The sequence below is a fragment of the Odocoileus virginianus genome, unplaced genomic scaffold (assembly GCF_023699985.2).
Source record: "Odocoileus virginianus isolate 20LAN1187 ecotype Illinois unplaced genomic scaffold, Ovbor_1.2 Unplaced_Contig_3, whole genome shotgun sequence".
Lineage (NCBI taxonomy): Eukaryota > Metazoa > Chordata > Mammalia > Artiodactyla > Cervidae > Odocoileus > Odocoileus virginianus.
In genome coordinates, this window is record NW_027224320.1 from 2,849,476 (window position 1) to 2,866,516 (window position 17,041).

General features: G+C 53.7%; 1 protein-coding gene across 6 annotated transcripts in view; it reads left to right on the forward strand.

Annotated features, from left to right (window-relative positions):
- The window catches only part of SLC6A6 (solute carrier family 6 member 6), a 78,401-nt gene that overhangs the window by 12,895 nt on the left and 48,465 nt on the right, over positions 1 to 17,041 (forward strand). For 2 of the 6 annotated variants that reach the window (XM_020872499.2, XM_020872504.2), the window contains exon 1: positions 15,097 to 15,364. The exons of 3 other annotated variants lie outside the window; for them this stretch is intronic. The gene's annotated coding sequence lies outside the window, so the exon portion shown is untranslated. Of the gene's footprint in view, positions 1 to 14,863; positions 14,961 to 15,096; positions 15,365 to 17,041 lie in introns of those variants that run through there. One more of the 6 variants, XM_020872500.2, reaches the window with a different exon arrangement.

Genomic DNA, 17,041 nt, shown 5'->3' on the forward strand with positions numbered 1-17,041 from the left:
ATTGTCTCTGCAGGGAGTTTCGGGCGTGACGCCCTTTACCTCTAATCCTTCCACCTGCCTTTCGTGAGAGCAAGGCCGTTCATTCTCTGAAAGCCCAAGGTGATCAGCCCTGGAGCATCTAACATTGACATGGTTCTGTTATCTAATCGACGTTAATAGCATTTTGCTGATTCTAATGTGTACAAAACTTTCCCCCGCCTCCACCCCAGTTCAGGATCACAATATGCTTTCTTTCTTTCTCTTTTTTTTTCTTTTGTTGGAGGATGATTGCTTTAGGGTGTTGTACTGGCCTCTGGCGTATACCAGCATGAATCAGCCACGGGTACACCTATGTCCCGCCCCTCCAGAGCTGGCCTCCCGCCCCACCCACCCCTCTGGTTGTCACAGAGCACTGGCTGGAGCCCCCTGTGTCACACAGGGCGTCCCCACTCGCTGTTTATTTCCCACACGGCGGGGCAGATGTTTCCATGCCATTCTCTCAATTCGTCCTGCCCCCTCCTTCCTCTGGGCTTCCCCCATGGCTCAGCCTGCGATGCCCGAGACCCAGGTTCAATCCCTGGGTTGGGAAGATCCCCTGGAGACGGGAAAGGCTACCCACTACAGTATTCTGGCCTGGAGAAGGCCTGGAGAATTCGATGGATTGTGTAGTCCATGGGTTCACAAAGGGTCGGGCACAATGGAGTGACTTTCACTTTCACTTTTTTCCCCTTCCTCCACTGTTTCCACAAGTCTTTCTCTATGTCTGCATCTCCATTGCTGCCCTGCAAATAAGTTCATCAGTACCGTCTTTCTAGATTCCGTATGCATGCATTAATGTACGATAGTTATCTTTCTCTTTCTGACTGACTTCAATAGTGCTTTTAAGGTGTTTTTAAAAGGGGTTTGATGGGGGCAGGAACTTGACTGAAGCCACTTTTCTGCAGTTGCCTTCTAAGCCTTGATTTAAACATCCTCACTGTGTGTGTGTGTGTGTGTGTGTGTGTGTCCTCAGTCGTGACCAACTCATTGTGACCCCACAGACTGGACCCCGCCAGCCTCCTCTGTCCATGGGATTCTCTGAGCAAGAATACTGGGCTGGATTGCCATGCCCTTCTCCAGGGGATCTTCCCTACCCAGAGATCGAACCTGGGTCTCTGCATTGCAGGCAGATTCTTTACCATCTAAGCCACCAGGGAAGCCCCTAGGGGTTTTCAAAGAAGTCTTTGAGTCGTGACATTCAGTAAGAAACACACTTCACGACAGGATGCGGCGAGTGCTTACACCCCTGAAACTGAAACCAAAGTTTCACGAAGTAACACGCGTAGCCTCACCGCCTGTCGGACTCTGTTCTGTCCTGTTCTCCTTCATAACAACAATCACCCTGCCCCCTCGGTTGATTTCATGACCCACTAGTACATCTTGGTCTGGAATTTGAAAACCTGGCTTCCTAGGCAGAAATTTCTCCTGGGCATCGAGCTCCCCAGGGCTGGGTTTGGCTGACTGGGGTCACTTGGGAAGCCAGGGCTGGGAGAAACGCCCGAAGACCCTTGGTGGATCCGATGCCACCCCGCCAGCAAGTCCCCAGCCCTGGGTCTCTGTCACCGGCAGCCACGGGCCCTGGCCCCACCCAAGGCCTGTCCTTCGTGGCTGGACTTCAGGTGCAGAGAGCCAGGCTGGCACATGCCCGGTGGCTCCGGACACCTCCCTGACCAGCTGCCAGGCGGCACGGAGTTGCCCCCGCTGTGGGTCAGCTTCCAGAGTCCCCACTGTCATAAAGAGCAGGAAGAATCATCTCGAACATTTACGGAACTCTTCAGTAACGTTCACCGTGCTCCGAGGGTTTGAATGATAGTGGGTTTTCTCCCGCGGTGGCCCTGGGACGTGCGCTGCGCTGCCTTGCATAGAAATGACCCCCAAGCCCTGCGCTGGCTCTGTGTCAGACACCGCTAGCACCGTGGATGCCTGCGGTCCTCACAGTAAGCGTCCGTGCCGTGGTGCTGCTCCACTGCACAGATGGGGAAACCGAGGCTCAGAGCAGTGAACCGACTGTGCCCACACCAGCCAGCAGGGCCCTCCCCCTCCCCCACCCCCTCCCCCAGGCTGGAGCAGACTCTGTCTCAGCCCTTCCCTCCGAGGCCTCTCACTGGTTAATGAGTAGCCCAGGGCAGCCTGGAGGCCAGGTGCCTACCGCCCTGAAGCTGGAATGTGCATTCTGCTCCAGATAAAGACACTCTTGTGCAAGGGGCTTGGCCCTTAGAGGCGATCTACAGAGGCAGGCCATGGTTCCTCTCTTCCGAGGCTTGCTGATCTGTCCATACTTGGTGGGAGCCCATTTGACAAGAGAGGCCTATCTGATGCCTCCTCCGAGCAGCCCTCTCGGTTTAGTCTTCCTGCCAGGTCTCCCTGGCCCCCGGACTGGCAGGCAGCGGGGTTTGGAGGGCGGTGTCTTTAGAGAAGAGTTGCCTTCTCTGAGGTCTCAGCCCCACTGGGTGTCCAGACTTCAGTTCCCACCGGAGAAAGGGGACACTGATCACTCGGGGGCCCACAGAGTCGAGGACCCGACCGATGTGTGCGTGTCTGTCGGCTGGCCAGCAGGCCCGGGTTACTAATGCACCCACCAAAAGTGGCGTTCCTGACCCGGGGGGCGACCCGTGTGGCGGAGAGTCCATGGAGCTGGAGAGTCAGCTGGGCCGGACTCAGACGCGGTCTCCACCCCTGGCCAGCTGTGTGACCTCGAGGGCGGTCCCTGACCGAGCCTCCCAAAGCTGCCTCTTCCCCACCCAGCTGTGAAAGGGAACAGGAAGAGCCCTGGCGGGGAGGAGATTGGAGAATCAGGGGTGATGCCTGGTCCTCCCACTGGGGTTGGGAGGGCTGGAGTGCCTCACAGAGATGGTGCCAGCACCCAGTAGCATTTCTTCTCTCCTCTCCCGGGTGGGATCCCTGAACAACGCCCCCCACCTGAAAATCAGATCCACCCTCTTGGGTGCCCCGGAATCTGAGGAAGGGGGCGTCTCTCTGGGCTTATCGTGAGAATTCCCGTGGGCCTTCTCCATCTGCACCTCCTCCACCATCCCCACCCCAGCCGGCCCCAGCTTGTAAACTCTGACAGGGGTGGGGGTGTCAGAACAGGCAACCGGCGACCACCTGCCAAAGTACTTGCTGCTTCGAAGGGCCTAGACAGAAAATTATTTGCCCTGATTATGTTGTGCGATTTCTTAAAATTTGAGATACCTTTGACATACAATGGTAGTGTAAATTTAAGGCGTACAGTGTCTTGATTTTGCCCACTGCTATTGCAGTATCAGTGTCGGTATAGCATTTCGTTAACACCTCCCCTCCGTCACTTAATGATTCTTCTGGTGTTGAGAAGTTACATGCTTTTCATACAGAAATTCGGAGAACACAGAAAACTCCTAAGAAGAAAACCAAGTTCGTCTCTGGTCCTGCCATCCAGAGATAACCAACCCAATGGTGCATTTAGCAGCATGTGGGTAATGGGCCTTATTTAAAATTTTCCTTTCCAAACTAAACTCATAACATGGCTCTTTAGGAGCCAGTTTCTCCCACCACACCCACCCCCCCCAAACTATTTCTAGGAGTCTTTTGGAGTCTTGGGTCTTCTATCTCCAGGATTGGCAAACTTCTTAAAGGTTGGCCAGTATGTACTGTGGGCTTGGGGGCCCGTGTGATCTCAGGTCTGCTGTTGCAGCTAGAACCCAGCCAACCCAACAGGCAAAGGACAGATGGCGCTCTGTGCCAATAAAACTTTATTTACAAAAGCCATGCTGAATCTGGTGGGGGCAGGAGGGGTGCAGTTTGCGGACCCCCTGTTCTAGTTCGCTTTCATTTGTTGGCTAAACTATCATTTCTTTAAGTAATCCCCTAGTGAGGAGAGATGGGCCGTGTGCAATTTCTTTCTTGAAAACTACTCTGCTGTGAACATCTTTTCTCTTTTTTTTCTTCTATTTTGAATTGTGGTAAAATATACTTAAGATAAAGCCTGCAGTCCTAACCACTTTCAGTCTACATTTCAGTCGTGTTAGGTGTGTTCACGTTGTCGGGCAGTCTCCAGAACTTTTCATCTCGCAAGACTGTAGGCAGCAGACGTTTTGCACGTTGGTCTGGTCAGGAAATTGGCATCACTAGCCTGAAGGGGCTGTGCATTCTTAAGATGCTGGCACCTGGTGCCAAATTATTGACCCTCCAGAAATTACCCTGCTGTCATCAGAGACAGCCCGCAGTCCTTAAGAGAGAGAGGTGGCACATCCCTGCGGAATGTACCTTCAGGGCTTAGGGCACAGAAGATTTAGACCAATTCATCCCAGAGGAGGGGGCTTCCCTGGTAACTCAGCTGGTAAAAAATCAGCCTGCAATGCAGGAGACCCCAGTTTGATTCCTGGGTCAGAAGATCCACCTGGAGAAGGGATAGGCTACCCATTCCAGTATCCTGGCCTGGAGAATTCCATGGACTGTATAGTCCATGGGGTCCCAAAGAGTTGGACACGACTGAGCAACTTTCACTTTCACTTCCACTTTGATCCCAGAGGCTCTGCTCCTAGTCTACCAGCCTCCTTTTGCGGGGAAGAACATAAGAACTTAGGAAACAAAAATGCTGTGAATCCTAGACCTTCTCCTCCAAGGCTGATAAATACACTCTTTAGAGAGAGGAGAGGTATGTTTAAGACCTATTCTCACAGTGAGTCTGAGTGTAAATGTCTTTATATATATGAGAGGACACTGGCAAAGGAGATCCAACCAGTCCATCCCAGAGGAGAGCTGTCCTGGGTGTTCACTGGAAGGACTGATGCTGAAGCTGAAACTCCAGTGCTTTGGCCACCTCATGTGAAGAGTTGACTCATTGGAAAAGACCCTGATGCTGGGAAAGATTGAAGGCAGGAGGAGAAGGGGACGACAGAGAATGAGATGGTTGGATGGTATCACCGACTCAATGGACATGAGTTTGAGTAAACTCCGGGAGTTGGTGATGGACAGGGAGGCCTGGCGTGCTGCAGTCCATGGGGTCACAAAGAATTGGACGTGACTGAGTGACTGAACTGAACTGAACTAGTGGTAAAGAACCCGCCTGCCAATGCTAGGAGACATAAGAGACGTGGGTTCAATCCCTAGGCTGGGAAGATCCCCTGGAGGAAGGCACAGCAACCTATTCCAGTATTCTTGCCTGGAGAATCCCGTGGACAGAGGAGCCTGGTGGGCTACAGTCCATAGGTTGCAAAGAGTCGGACATGACTGAAGCGACTTAGCACACATGGCACACGTGTGTTTTAACGTATTTGTTTTATTTGTTTGGATGCACGGGTCTTAGTTGTGGCACTCAGGCTTAGTTGCTCAGCAGCGTATGGAATTTTCCTGGGCCAGGGATCTAACCCATGTCCCCTGCCTTGCAAGATGGATTCTTAACCACTGGAGCACTTGTCTTCTGACCTCTGCCTTGCTCTTTGTGACCCAGGGCCTGTCGCTTGAACTCTCTGGGCCCCAGGGTCTTCAGCCAAAATAGAGATGATATAGAATCTCCCTTCTCCGGTTGCTGGGAGGATCCGGGGAGAAAAACAGTGGAAGTTCTCGGTACAACAACCGGTGCAGGGCAGTTACTGCAAGTGGCACTTACTATAATTGGTCTTCCTCTTGCTACTATTATTGTTAATACCTTTGATGCCTCTATCAGGGTAGGCTGAGCACATGGACAATAGCAGGTGCGGCCGTTTGCAGTTCTCAAAAAGGCCTCCCATCTGTAGTACTCGCATTGTCATATCTTGTGGTTCTTACTGTCCCCATGCAACAGGGGAGAGTCGTGGGGCTGAAGGCAGTGGTGGCCAGCTTGAGGTCAGCACATATCCGGACGGGGCCTGGGAGGAACCATGGCTTCAGCGTCTAGTCGAATTCAGAGCTGCTGGGACACCTCCGGACCTCGGGGTCTCAGGCCAAGAGGCGATTCCTTGGATGCATCTTCCCATCTCAGCTCTGAGCCCCACCGGGGATCACACCGGGATTTCTTCCAGGAGAGAGCTGATGCCTCTAACCTTGCGGTTCCTCCCCCGACAGCACCACGCAGCTCTCCAAGGCCGGCTGAGCATCCCACAACCTGAGTCAGGGCTGACGCTGTGCCTGCGGTTCTCGTCCGCTCGCTCGGTCGTGTCCGACTCTCTGTGGCCCCAGGGACTGCGGCACTCCAGGCTCCCCTGTCTGTCTCTGTCTCTTGGACTTTGCTCAAACTCCTGTGGTAGACACTCAGATTCCCTAGGGGAAGGGCTCAGTCCCTCCAGACTGCCCCCCCACCACGCTTCAGCCTGCCGGCTAGGACTTCTACGCTCCTACGACCCTCCTTGAGTTGGGTTAATTGGCTCCAACAGCTCACCAACCTCAGAGAATCACCGGTTTCAGATTGAAGGTGTAACCCAGGAAACGGATGAGACCCCAGGCAAGGCCTGGGGAAAACGCGGGGCTTCCATGCCCGCTCCGTGTCCCCGAATCTCCCCATGTCCACCAACCAGAAGCTCCCCAAACCCTGTCCTTTTGGGACTTTCTGGAGGCTTCATCACCTAGGCATGATTGATTCCACCTCCAGCCCCTCTCCCCTTCCGCAGGGCTGTGGGGTCGTAGGACTGAAAATTCCAGCCCTCTAATCACTGTTGAGTTCTCCAGGCAACCAGGCCCCCTTCTTTAGCCGCCTCCGAAGTCGCCTCATTAACATAACAAAAGACACCTTGCTCACTCTGGCCACTTAGGAAATTCCTAGGGTTTTAGGAAGTCTGTGCTGGAACCTGGGATGAGGACCAACTTTATCTTTCTGATTATACATCGCAAGATCACAGAAGCTGACGGGGCCTTTTGAACACCAGAGCCTCTCACCGCGGTGAAACCTGAGAGGTTTCTGGAAGATACTGTTATCCGTTAGTCTGAGCTCAGCCAGGAGACAGCAGGTCCAGAAGCCCAGGCTCCTAAAGCAAAATGGGCACCTCCCAGCCCCGGGGCCCTGTCGGCCTGGCTGACCCACTTGCTGGGGCACCTCGGACAAGTCCCTCCCCTTCTCTGGGCCCTGAGCCTGCCGGGTGAGACCTGGGGTGTCTGGAATCACCTCCCTGGGGTGGCTGCTGGCCTGGCCGCGCTGAGCCTTGCCCACGGACGTCAGCTCTGCCGTTTCAGAGCCGGTGGCCGAGTACAAGGGTCACCCTCTGTGAGTGGGGTGTTCTCTGTGAGAGCTGAAAGTGCACTGCCCCTCGGGGTCTGCATCCTTAGGAAGGGGGCCGCCCCCACGGCAGCCTGGCCCGCCCTCTGTGGGGCCTCACACGGGGGCCCCTCCTGCCCCCTGACCCCTACCCTCCTCACCCCCAAGCTCCCGCCACCCCATTTCTCTCCCCCTCCCCTCTCTCCAGCTCTGAGAGCCCACTGGGGCCCAGGCCCCTTGCTGAGTCCTGCCGCAGTGAGGAATGTGGCCCTTAGGTCTGTTTTCAGAGTCGAGTATCAGTGAGCCTCTGCTTGTCTTGCCACCACCCTCGTCTTTTCTGGGCGTCTGCCCGCCCCTGACCACCTCCCTCCCCTGTCTTTCTCTCCTCTATTAAGTTCCTGAGGCCCAGAGACACCTGGTTCTGCTGAGGAATCCCAGGCTGGGTCCTGCTTGGTGGGAAGGAGGCCGTGATGGATTAGTAATGTCTGTCGGGGGCAGGAGAGGAGAAGATGGCATGCGGGTCATCTACGGACCCCCTTTGGGAGTAGACACCCGCTTTGGAAAAACTATGGGAAGAAACGGGTTGCTGAGGAGACTGGGAAAGGTCTCTGCAGCCCCAGACAAGAGGCTTCCTCTGGGCGGGAAGAAAGGACCAGGACTAAGGAAGATGGTGACCGTTGAGTCCCAAGTGACGTCATTCGTGTTTAGGTGGGGGTTTTCAGACCAGGCGGGCTTCCCCTGGTGACTCAGACAGTAAAGAGCCTGCCTGCAGTGCGTGAGACCCAGGTTCGATCCCTGGGTCGGGAGGATCCCCTGGAGGAGGGCATGGCAACCCACTCCAGCACTCTTGCCTGGAGAAGCCCATGGACAGAGGAGCCCGGCAGGCTACAGTCCACGGCATCACAAAGCGTCCGCCACGACTGAGCGACTCACACTTTCACTTTTCACTTTTTCCGACCAGGCACCCAGAGTGTTTATTCCGTATTTCCTGGGTGATCACACAAGACCCTCCAGATGAGGTTGCCAGATAAAACGCAGGTGCATCTGAGAGGCGCGGCACCCTGCCCAGGGTCACACAGCACGTTGACGTCGGGCATCTCCCCCCGCCCCCGCCGTTGCTTCTTGGCTGTGCGACCCCAGGAGTGTCCCATCCCCCTCGTGAGCCTCAGTCGCCCCATCTGTCAGGCGGGGACTGGTGTGGGGATGCCCACTTGGTGAGCTGGTGCACGTTGGAGAAAGCAGCCTACTGTGTTAAAAAGTTGAGACGATGAGTTCTTTCTTATCAGCGTGACTTCTGAACACCGGCTGTGATAAGAGTGCTTTCAGGATGGGGTTCGTCACAGTAAACGGGGCAGACGCGCGGTGAAGTCTCTTGCTCTAAAAGAGACAGAACTAGAAGCATTTGGACTGCCCCAGGTGGCTGCTTCCAGACACTGATGCCCGACACCCTGGACCCCCACGTGGCCAGGCCTGAGAGCGCCACGGCTGGGGACTCAGCCTGTGGGGCTTCTGAGGAGAAGGGTCCCCCTGATTTTATTAAATAAATTACTTTTATATCATGTTCAGAAGCATCATGACAAGCGCTGGTGATACAAATGTAAGGAAGACGTAGTGTCAGTGTTTTAGAATTTTACAGTCTAGTAGGTGAGCCTGTGTGAACGTGTAAATTGCATTAAATTTTGGTGGGTTTTTTTTCCCTATTCTACTGAGACTAAATGACATCAGTGTATGAGTTTCAGGCCGCCGGCGTCATGGCTTGATTTACACGTATTATGAAACAATTACAAAGGTTGGTTCTCTTAACGCCCATCACTTTGTGTAGATACATCAGCTCCCAACTTAAGGGCAGAGAGCGGGGCAGACTTTTGTCTCCCCTTTGGCCCTTTCAGTCCATTTGAGAAATTTGCATGCTTTTCAAACCTGTTCCAGCACTGTGGAGTCAGGGGAAGGCCCAGGCAAGACCGTTTGATGTCAGGGAAAGTTTGGGGAAAACCTGTAAGCACCTGAAAACCGAGAATTGAAAGTCTGCTCATTCAGTTGTCAGGAAGTGATGGACTTTTCCTGTGGGTCACGCACCCCGCTGGGCCTTGGGTCCCCAGAGATGAGCCTTGCTCTGTCTAGCTTAGGAACCGCCTGGCCAGCGGGGCGATGCTGCAAGTCGGGCGTCCATCGGTGGGGTCTCTTGAAGATGCTGGGGCACCCACAGTTCAAAGAGCTTTCCCGAAGCCTCGAGTGACAAAGCATGCCAGGTGGGCGCAAGAGGGGAAGGGTGTGCTGGGTGGGGAAGCCACCCATGGACGGGCCGGCCGGGCGTGATGTGGAGTTAGGGCCCCCGGGGTCCTAGGGGCCTGGGTGGCTGGGCTGCGTGTCCCAGGGCAGGCGAGGAGCCGCATGGGTGATGGTCTCGCCTGGTGACCCCAAGGGCCCTGCTGTCTTTGGGGACCAGCCTGGATCCGAGCCCTGATTTAGTGTTCCCAGCTGGCCCTTCGAAGTGGTGACTGTGCAGTTGTTTTGACAGCAGGCTTCTGCACGGGAAGAGAATCAGACAGCCCAGCCCTCAACCAGACCCGCTTGTAAGAGCATCACAGGCGCGGTCAGAGATCCCAAGAGGAGACAACTCTGATGAGACATCTAACCTCGTTCTGCTGACTTGCGCGGTTTCGGGAGCGTGCAAAGTGCCTCGGGAGGGGATGGGGGTGTCAGGCGGGCTCAGCTGCTGGCTGGACATAGGACACCGGATGGAGAAAGTGTTTATTTGGTATTTTCTCTGCCTGGCAGACCAGCCCTGGGTGTTCACTTCTGCCTTTCCCAGCGTTTCACTGGATGATGCTAACGCGGGGTGCGGTCCGTGTTTGCTGATTAGCTGCATGCAGTGCAGGGACAAACAGTTTCTCCTGTGAGCAGAGCCGGGCACACACTGCGCACTTCCTGGTACCTGCCCTTGTGTAACGTGAGGTGGCCCATTTTACAGATGGTGCAGCTGAGGCCCTGGGGGGAAGAGACGCGCCAGACTTGCGGCTGACAAGGGGCAGAGTTAGGTTCTAGCTGAAGTCTCTGATGGTGGCGCACAGTAGGCAGAAGTGGAATGAGGCAAAGGGTGTTTGGGGCAGAGTCTTACGGGCGGGTCTGGGGGCAGGCAGGCGGCTCACTTGTGGGGAATTGAGAGGAGAGCGCTGCAGATGCCAGGCGGGTCCTTCCTCTCACTGACCTTGTCTACGCCTCGGCCGCCGGGGGTCAGGTCAGCAGGAACCGACTGGCCGAACAGCGAGATGAGTCAGTGAGTCAACAGGTTTCTCAGATATGAGTAGCTGTGGCCTGATCTCGGCCATCCTTGCCCCTCCAGCAGTGAAAGGAGACTTTGTCTGATGGCCCAGGCTCTGCACAGGGTGAATAAACCGAGTCCCAGACTGCAGTGCTTGGCACGCTTTGCGGGGGAGGTGGCGGGGTGAGAGCGCTCGGGGAGTGGGGGTGCTCTGAGGGCTGAGATTCAGGCAGGCGGGGGGCACCACGCCCAGAAAGGGTGCGGGCTGGCACACAGCTCTCCTGCACACCCTCCTCTGCCTGTCATCAGTTCACTGAGGTTAGCCACACCCGCCGACGACCTCAGATCGGGACAGTCTGAGTGTAAAGGGTTAAAAGCTGTTGCCAGCCTGAGCAGCCGGTATTTCCCCAGCCCAGCAGGTGAACAGGATTAAATGGGAAGGTCCAGGCTCAGCGTGGCGTGCAAGGTTGCGGTCACTGCTGCTCTGTGGTTGAGGCCGCTGGGTCCTAGTCGTGAAACCGTGTGTGACCCGGGCCCGCTCGGGAGACGTGGATTTTAATCCTGTTGCTGCTGTTCCCCCGCTCAGTTCTGTCTGACTCTTTGTGACCCCAGGGACTGCAGCACGCCAGGCTTCCCTGTCCTTCACTATCTCCAGAGTTTGCTCAAACTCATGTCCACTGAGTTGGTGATGCCATCCAACCATCTCATCCTCTGTCGCCCCCTTCTCCTCCTGCCTTCAGTCTTTCCCAGCATCAGGGTCTTTTCCAGTGAGTCAGCTCTTCGCATCAGGTGGCCAAAGTATTGGAGCTTCAGCTTCAGCATCAATTCTTCCAGTGAATATTCAGGATTTCCTTTAGGATTGACTAGTTTGATCTCCTTGCAGCCCAAGGGACTCTCAAGAGTCTAATGCTAGTTCTAATCCTAGCTGGTGAATTTTCAAAATGACATCCCTACCTCCTACTGGCCTTAGTCTCCTCCTGTGTCAGCTGAAGAGGGGTCCCTCCTGAAATTCAAGATCTTGGCCAGGTGACGCCCCACAGCCCTGTAGTTGAGGACTCAGGGCCCTCAAGTCCTGCCTTTCCTGGCTGGGCAACCTTGGTTAAATCGATCCATCTCTCTGAATCTCAGAGGTGGGTAAGAGCCTTCATCCCATAGGGTGGTTGGTAAGGACCAGATAAAATATGGAACCCAGGTGCCAGGTGACACCCCCAGGCACACGTGGGCTTGGCCCAGAGAGCTGATATTTCTCTCCAGAACTTATTGTGCAGCTGGAGGATTTTTTCCATACATTTGAGGCATTTCAACAGTGCATTTTCTTCTCTCAGTCTCTCTGAAAATGCTTTAAAGTCCCATTACCTTTGGACTGGCTATAGAAAAAAAGTGAGCAGTGATAATCAGTGAAAACTGATTTAAAGAAGAAAAATATTTAGCATGATGTTTTAAAGTTACTGTTAGCTAGAATCATATCAAGTGGCCAGCAGCGCCAGACACATAAATCAGTTCAGTTCAGTTCAGTTGCTCAGTTGCAAACCCCATGGACTGCAGCACACCAGGCCTCCCTGTCCATCACCAACTCCCAGAGCTTGCTCAAACTCATGTCCATTGAGTCAGTGATGCCATCCAACCACCTCATCCTCTGTCATCCCCTTCTCCTCCTGCCTTCAATCTTTCCCAGCATCAGGGTTTTTTTCCAGTGAGTCAGTTCTTCGAGTCAGGTGGCCAAAGTATTGGAGTTTCAGCTTCAGCATCAGTCCTTCCAATGAATATTCAGGACTGATTTCCTTTAGGATGGACTGGTTGGATCTCCTTGCAGTCCAAGGGACTCAAGAGTCTTCTCCAACACCACAGTTCAAAAGCATCAGTTCTTCGGCACTCAGCTTTCTTTATAGTCCAACTCTCACATCCATACATGACTACTGGAAAAACCATAGCTTTGACTAGACAGACCTTTGTCAGCAAAGTAATGTCTCTGCTTTTTAATATGCTATCTAGGTTGGTCATAGCTTTTCTTCCAAGGAGCAAGGGTCTTTTAATTTCTTGGCTGTAGTCACCATCTGTGGTGATTTTGGAGCCCCCCAAAATAAAGGCCCTTACTGTTTCCACTGTTTCCCCATCTATTTGCCATGAAGTGATGGGACCAGATGCCATGATCGTAGTTGTTGAATGTTGAGTTTTAAGGCAGCTTTTTCACTCTCCTCTGTCATTTTCATCAAGAGGCTCTTTAGTTCTTCTTCATTTTCTGCCATAAGGATGGTGTCATCTGCATATCTGAGGTTTTTGACATTTCTCCCGGCGATCTTGATTCCAGCTTGTGCTTCATCCAGCCTGGCATTTCACATGATGTACTCTGCATATAAGTTAAATAAGCAGGATGACAATATACAGCCTTGACATACTCCTTTCCCAATTTGGAACCAGTCTGTTGTTCCATGTCCGGTTCTAACTGTTGCTTCTTGACCTGCATACAGATTTCTCAGGAGGCAGGTCAGGTGGTCTGGTATTCCCATCTCTTGAAGAATTTTCCACAGTTTGTTGTGATCTACACAGTCAAAGGCTTTGGCGTAATCAATAAAGCAGAAGTAGATGTTTTTCTGGAACTCTCTTTTTCTATGATCCAGTGGATGTTGGCAGTTTGATCTCTGGTTCCTCTGCCTTTTCTAAATCCAGCTTGAACATCTGGAAGTTCAGGGTTCACATACTATTGAAGCCTGTCTTGGAGAATTTTGAGCATTACTTGCTAGTGTGTGAGATGAGCACAATTGTGAGGTAGTTTGAACATTTTTTGGCATTGCCCTTCTTTGGGATTGGAATGAAAACTGACCTTTTCCAGTCCTGTGGCCACTGCTGAGTTTTCCAAATTTGCTGACATATTGAGTGCAGCACTTTAACAGCATCATCTTTTAGGATTTGAAATAGCTCAGCTGGAATTCCATCACCTCCACTAGCTTTGTTTGTAGTGATGCTTCACTAAGGCCCACTTGACTTGCATTCCAGGATGTCTGGCTCTAGGTGAGTGATCACACTTCTGTGGTTATCTGGGTCATGAAGACCTTTTTTGTATAGTTTTTCTGTGTTCTTGCCACCTCTTCTTAATATGTCTGCTTCTGTTAGGTCCATACCATTTCTGTCCTTTATTGTGCCCATCTTTGCATGAAATTTTCCCTTGGTATCTCTAATTTTCTTGAAGAGATCTCTAGTCTTTCCCATTCTATTGTTTTCCTCTATTTCTTTGCATTGATCACTGAGGAAGGCTTTCTTATCTCTCCTTGTTATTCTTTGGAACTCTGCATTCAGATGGGTATATCTTTCCTTTTCTCCTTTGCCTTTCGCTTCTCTTTTCTCAGCTATTTGTAAGGCCTCCTCAGACAGCCATTTTGCCTTTTTGCATTTCTTTTCCTTGGGGATGGTCTTGATCACTGCCTCCTGTACAATGTCACAAACCTCCGTCCATAGTTCTTCAGGCACTACTGTCTATCAGATCTAATCCCTTGAATCTATTTGTCACTTCCACTGTATAATCATAAGGGATTTGATTTAGGTCATACCTGAATGACCTAGTGGTTTTCCCTACTTTCTTCAATTTCAGTCTGAATTTGGCAATAAGGAGTTCATGATCTGAGCCACAGTCAGCTCCCGGTCTTGTTTTTGCTGACTGTATAGAGCTTCTCCATCTTTGGCTGCAAAGAATATAATCAATCTGATTTCAGTGTTGACCATCTGGTGATGTCCATGTGTAGAGTCTTCTCTTGTGTTGTTGAAAGAGGGTGTTTGCTATGACCAGTGCGTTCTCTTGGCAAAACTCTGTTAGCCTTTGCCCTGCTTCATTTTGTACTCCAAGGCCAAATTTGCCTGTTACTCCAGGTATCTCTTGATTTCCTACTTTTGCATTCCAGCCCCCTATAATGAAAAGGACATCTTTTGGGGGTGTTAGTTCTAGAAGGTCTTGTAGGTCTTGACACATAATATCAGTCACAATTATTGTTTCCAGGATGTAAGAACAGTTGGAATTAGCATAAAGGGTTGCTATGACAGTGCTTTTCCAGGGTCCTCATTCGTTGCTGCCTGGAAGGAGGCAGGTCACCTGCCCTAGAGTGCCCAGATGAGGGTAGGAAGAGGCCAGGATTACAGCTGAGGAATGACCACCTCATTCCACTGGAGATGGGCAGGGAGGGGATGATCAGGGAAGTCTTCCTGGAGGAGGTGGCATTTTGAGGATGGAGAAGCAGTGGCGATGTGCGTTCCAGGGCCTGGAATGAGGTATAGAAATGCACCAGGCTGTGACAGTCCAGGGCCTCGCAAATGATGCTGTATAGAGATGGTGAGCTCTGTGCTAAAGGAGACCCCTCTGACCCTACTTTTGCCAAGAGATGTTCCCAATTGGTGGCATTTTTCTGGAGGACGTAGTTTCCAGGCACCTTGGTGGTGCTGGAAGGGCCATTGTGACCTCACGAGCAGATATTCTGAGGCCCAGAGCCAAGGTGCCGGACATCTGTACCATCTCAGATCGCCGATGTGTCCTATTTCCCTGTGCCTTGGGTGAGTTACCCACACTTTTCCGCCTGCGTGTCTCTTTGCTCACAGAACCTCTGTCCCCTTAGAGCCACGCAGGCTGCCTTCTGTGATCCAGGCTTGTGAGGGCTCCAGCAGCGGCGGTTGCCTCGGAGACGGTGTTCAGGGAGACCGTCTTGGAGGGGGAGCAAGGGACAAATGTGGGAGCCCTCCAGGTGCTTCCAGGTTCTAGCCCGGGGGTTCCACGGGGGGCCTGCTGGGAGCAGGGTCTTCCTCAGAGGCATCCGGCTTGGAGCAGGCCATGGCTCCCCTGGCTGGGACTGCTCACCCAGGTCACCCACCCCAGACCACCAGTGGGACCCTCTGTTTCCCCACCTCCTCAGCCCAAGTCCTTGCCTGATGGAGCCTCTCGGCCCCTGAGCTGACCGCAGGTAGGTCGTCGGGTGAAGAGGCAGGGCCTTCCCTTGGGGTCAGGTACCCCTGTGGGACTTGGGCTCTGAAATTCCTGAGCTTGGGAAAGGGGTCCCCAAATCAGTAAGGAGAGGAGCTGGTCCAGGTCCCCCAAACAGTAAGGGCTGGAGGGAAAGGGTGTCAGCAGTGCAGAGCGCAGCGCCGAAACCTGGGAGCCCGAAGCTGGTGCCCCTGGACCTCAGTCTCCCCACCTGTAAAATGGGCGCACTAGGTCAGATGCTGCCGCCGAGTTTCACGAACTAGTACGTGTCAGGAGCCGAATTGGTGCTAAGGATAAGAGTGGCCCACCCTCAGGCCGACACACTTATTTCCCTTCAGGGCAGTTCTGTGGGAGTGACCATCAGCTGTCACCAGAATGTGAAAGAAACGTGCTTTTTATCCCCTCCTTCGAACAGCAAGGCTGTAGTCTCGGAAGGTGCTGTGTCTGAGAGTGAGTCCCGGGCAGCCTTCCGTTGCAGGCCTGGCCTCCCACCGTGCCGTGGGCTGCGGGAGGCTGCCTGGGCCTGGCGTTGGGCGGCTCAGAGTAGGGGCTCCAAACCCCACCCTGGCCCGCGCTCTGCCTCACCTTCCTGCTGGCGGGCCCTTCCCTGAGACCAGCCCCCTTCCCTTTCTGGCCTCAGTCTCCTCATCTGTAATCTCCGGGCAGCAGGCTCCCGGGCTGATCTTTCACACAGTGTCGGCCAGAAAGGGGGTCTTGGATACCCAGAGACCTCCAGCTGGGACCCTTCAGGTTTTTCGGCTGTCAGGAGTTAAGAGATCACAGAATCAGATTTCTGCAGCTTCAGCCATCCTGGGGGACACCGGCGAGGCTACCTCTCCCTCGAAAAGATTTTCTTCTCAGCTGCCCAGGGTCTGCAACCGTGATCAGGGTGTGGAGGGGGGCTGCTCAGACCCTCTTTGAGTAGCCTGGTCTGCAGTTCCCGACGTGGTGGTCAGGCGACGCTGCAGCCCGTTTCTTTTCGGCAGCAAAGGCTGTTCTGACCCCTCCCCTGAAACGTCTGCCTCTCCTGCTTGGCAGGTGCCCCACCCCAGGGTCCGAAGGGTGCCGCCTGAGATGAGCTCCTGTCCCACCCCAGGACCAGGCCAGGGAGGTGAGGAGGTGCCCACAGATCCCAGCTCAGATCCCAGCGAGCACCCACACAGCGTCCCTCAGTCCCGCCTTCCACCTACGGAATAGGAGAGGAGGTTGGAAGCAGGGTGGCAGGTGATGCCCCGAGTCTCAGAGCTGGCTGACCCTGGGCCTGGCTCCTCGGCGCGTCTGTCAAATCCCCAGCAGGCCTGGGAGACACCCCACGGGCCCTGGCCGTGAGTCTAGGCTGCCTCGGGTCTCAGGGAGGCTGTAGATGAGTTTGCTCACCGTCCTGACCACATGCACGTGGTCTAGGTGCCGCTCTAAGTGATCTGTACATACCTGTCGTTTCATCTCAGCGGCCCTAAGAGGCAGGCCCCGCCCCTGCCCCCATTCTACATGTGGGTAGACTGAGGCACAGAGGGTGTGTTAACGCTGTCCATTTGCCGCTTCCCCGAGGGTGAGAGCTCTGTGTGTGTGCACGTGTGCGGGGAGGGACAGGACACTGTCCCTCCAGGCTCAGGGTCTCCTGGTCAGAGGGTCTAAGCCATGGCCCAGAGAGGGCAGG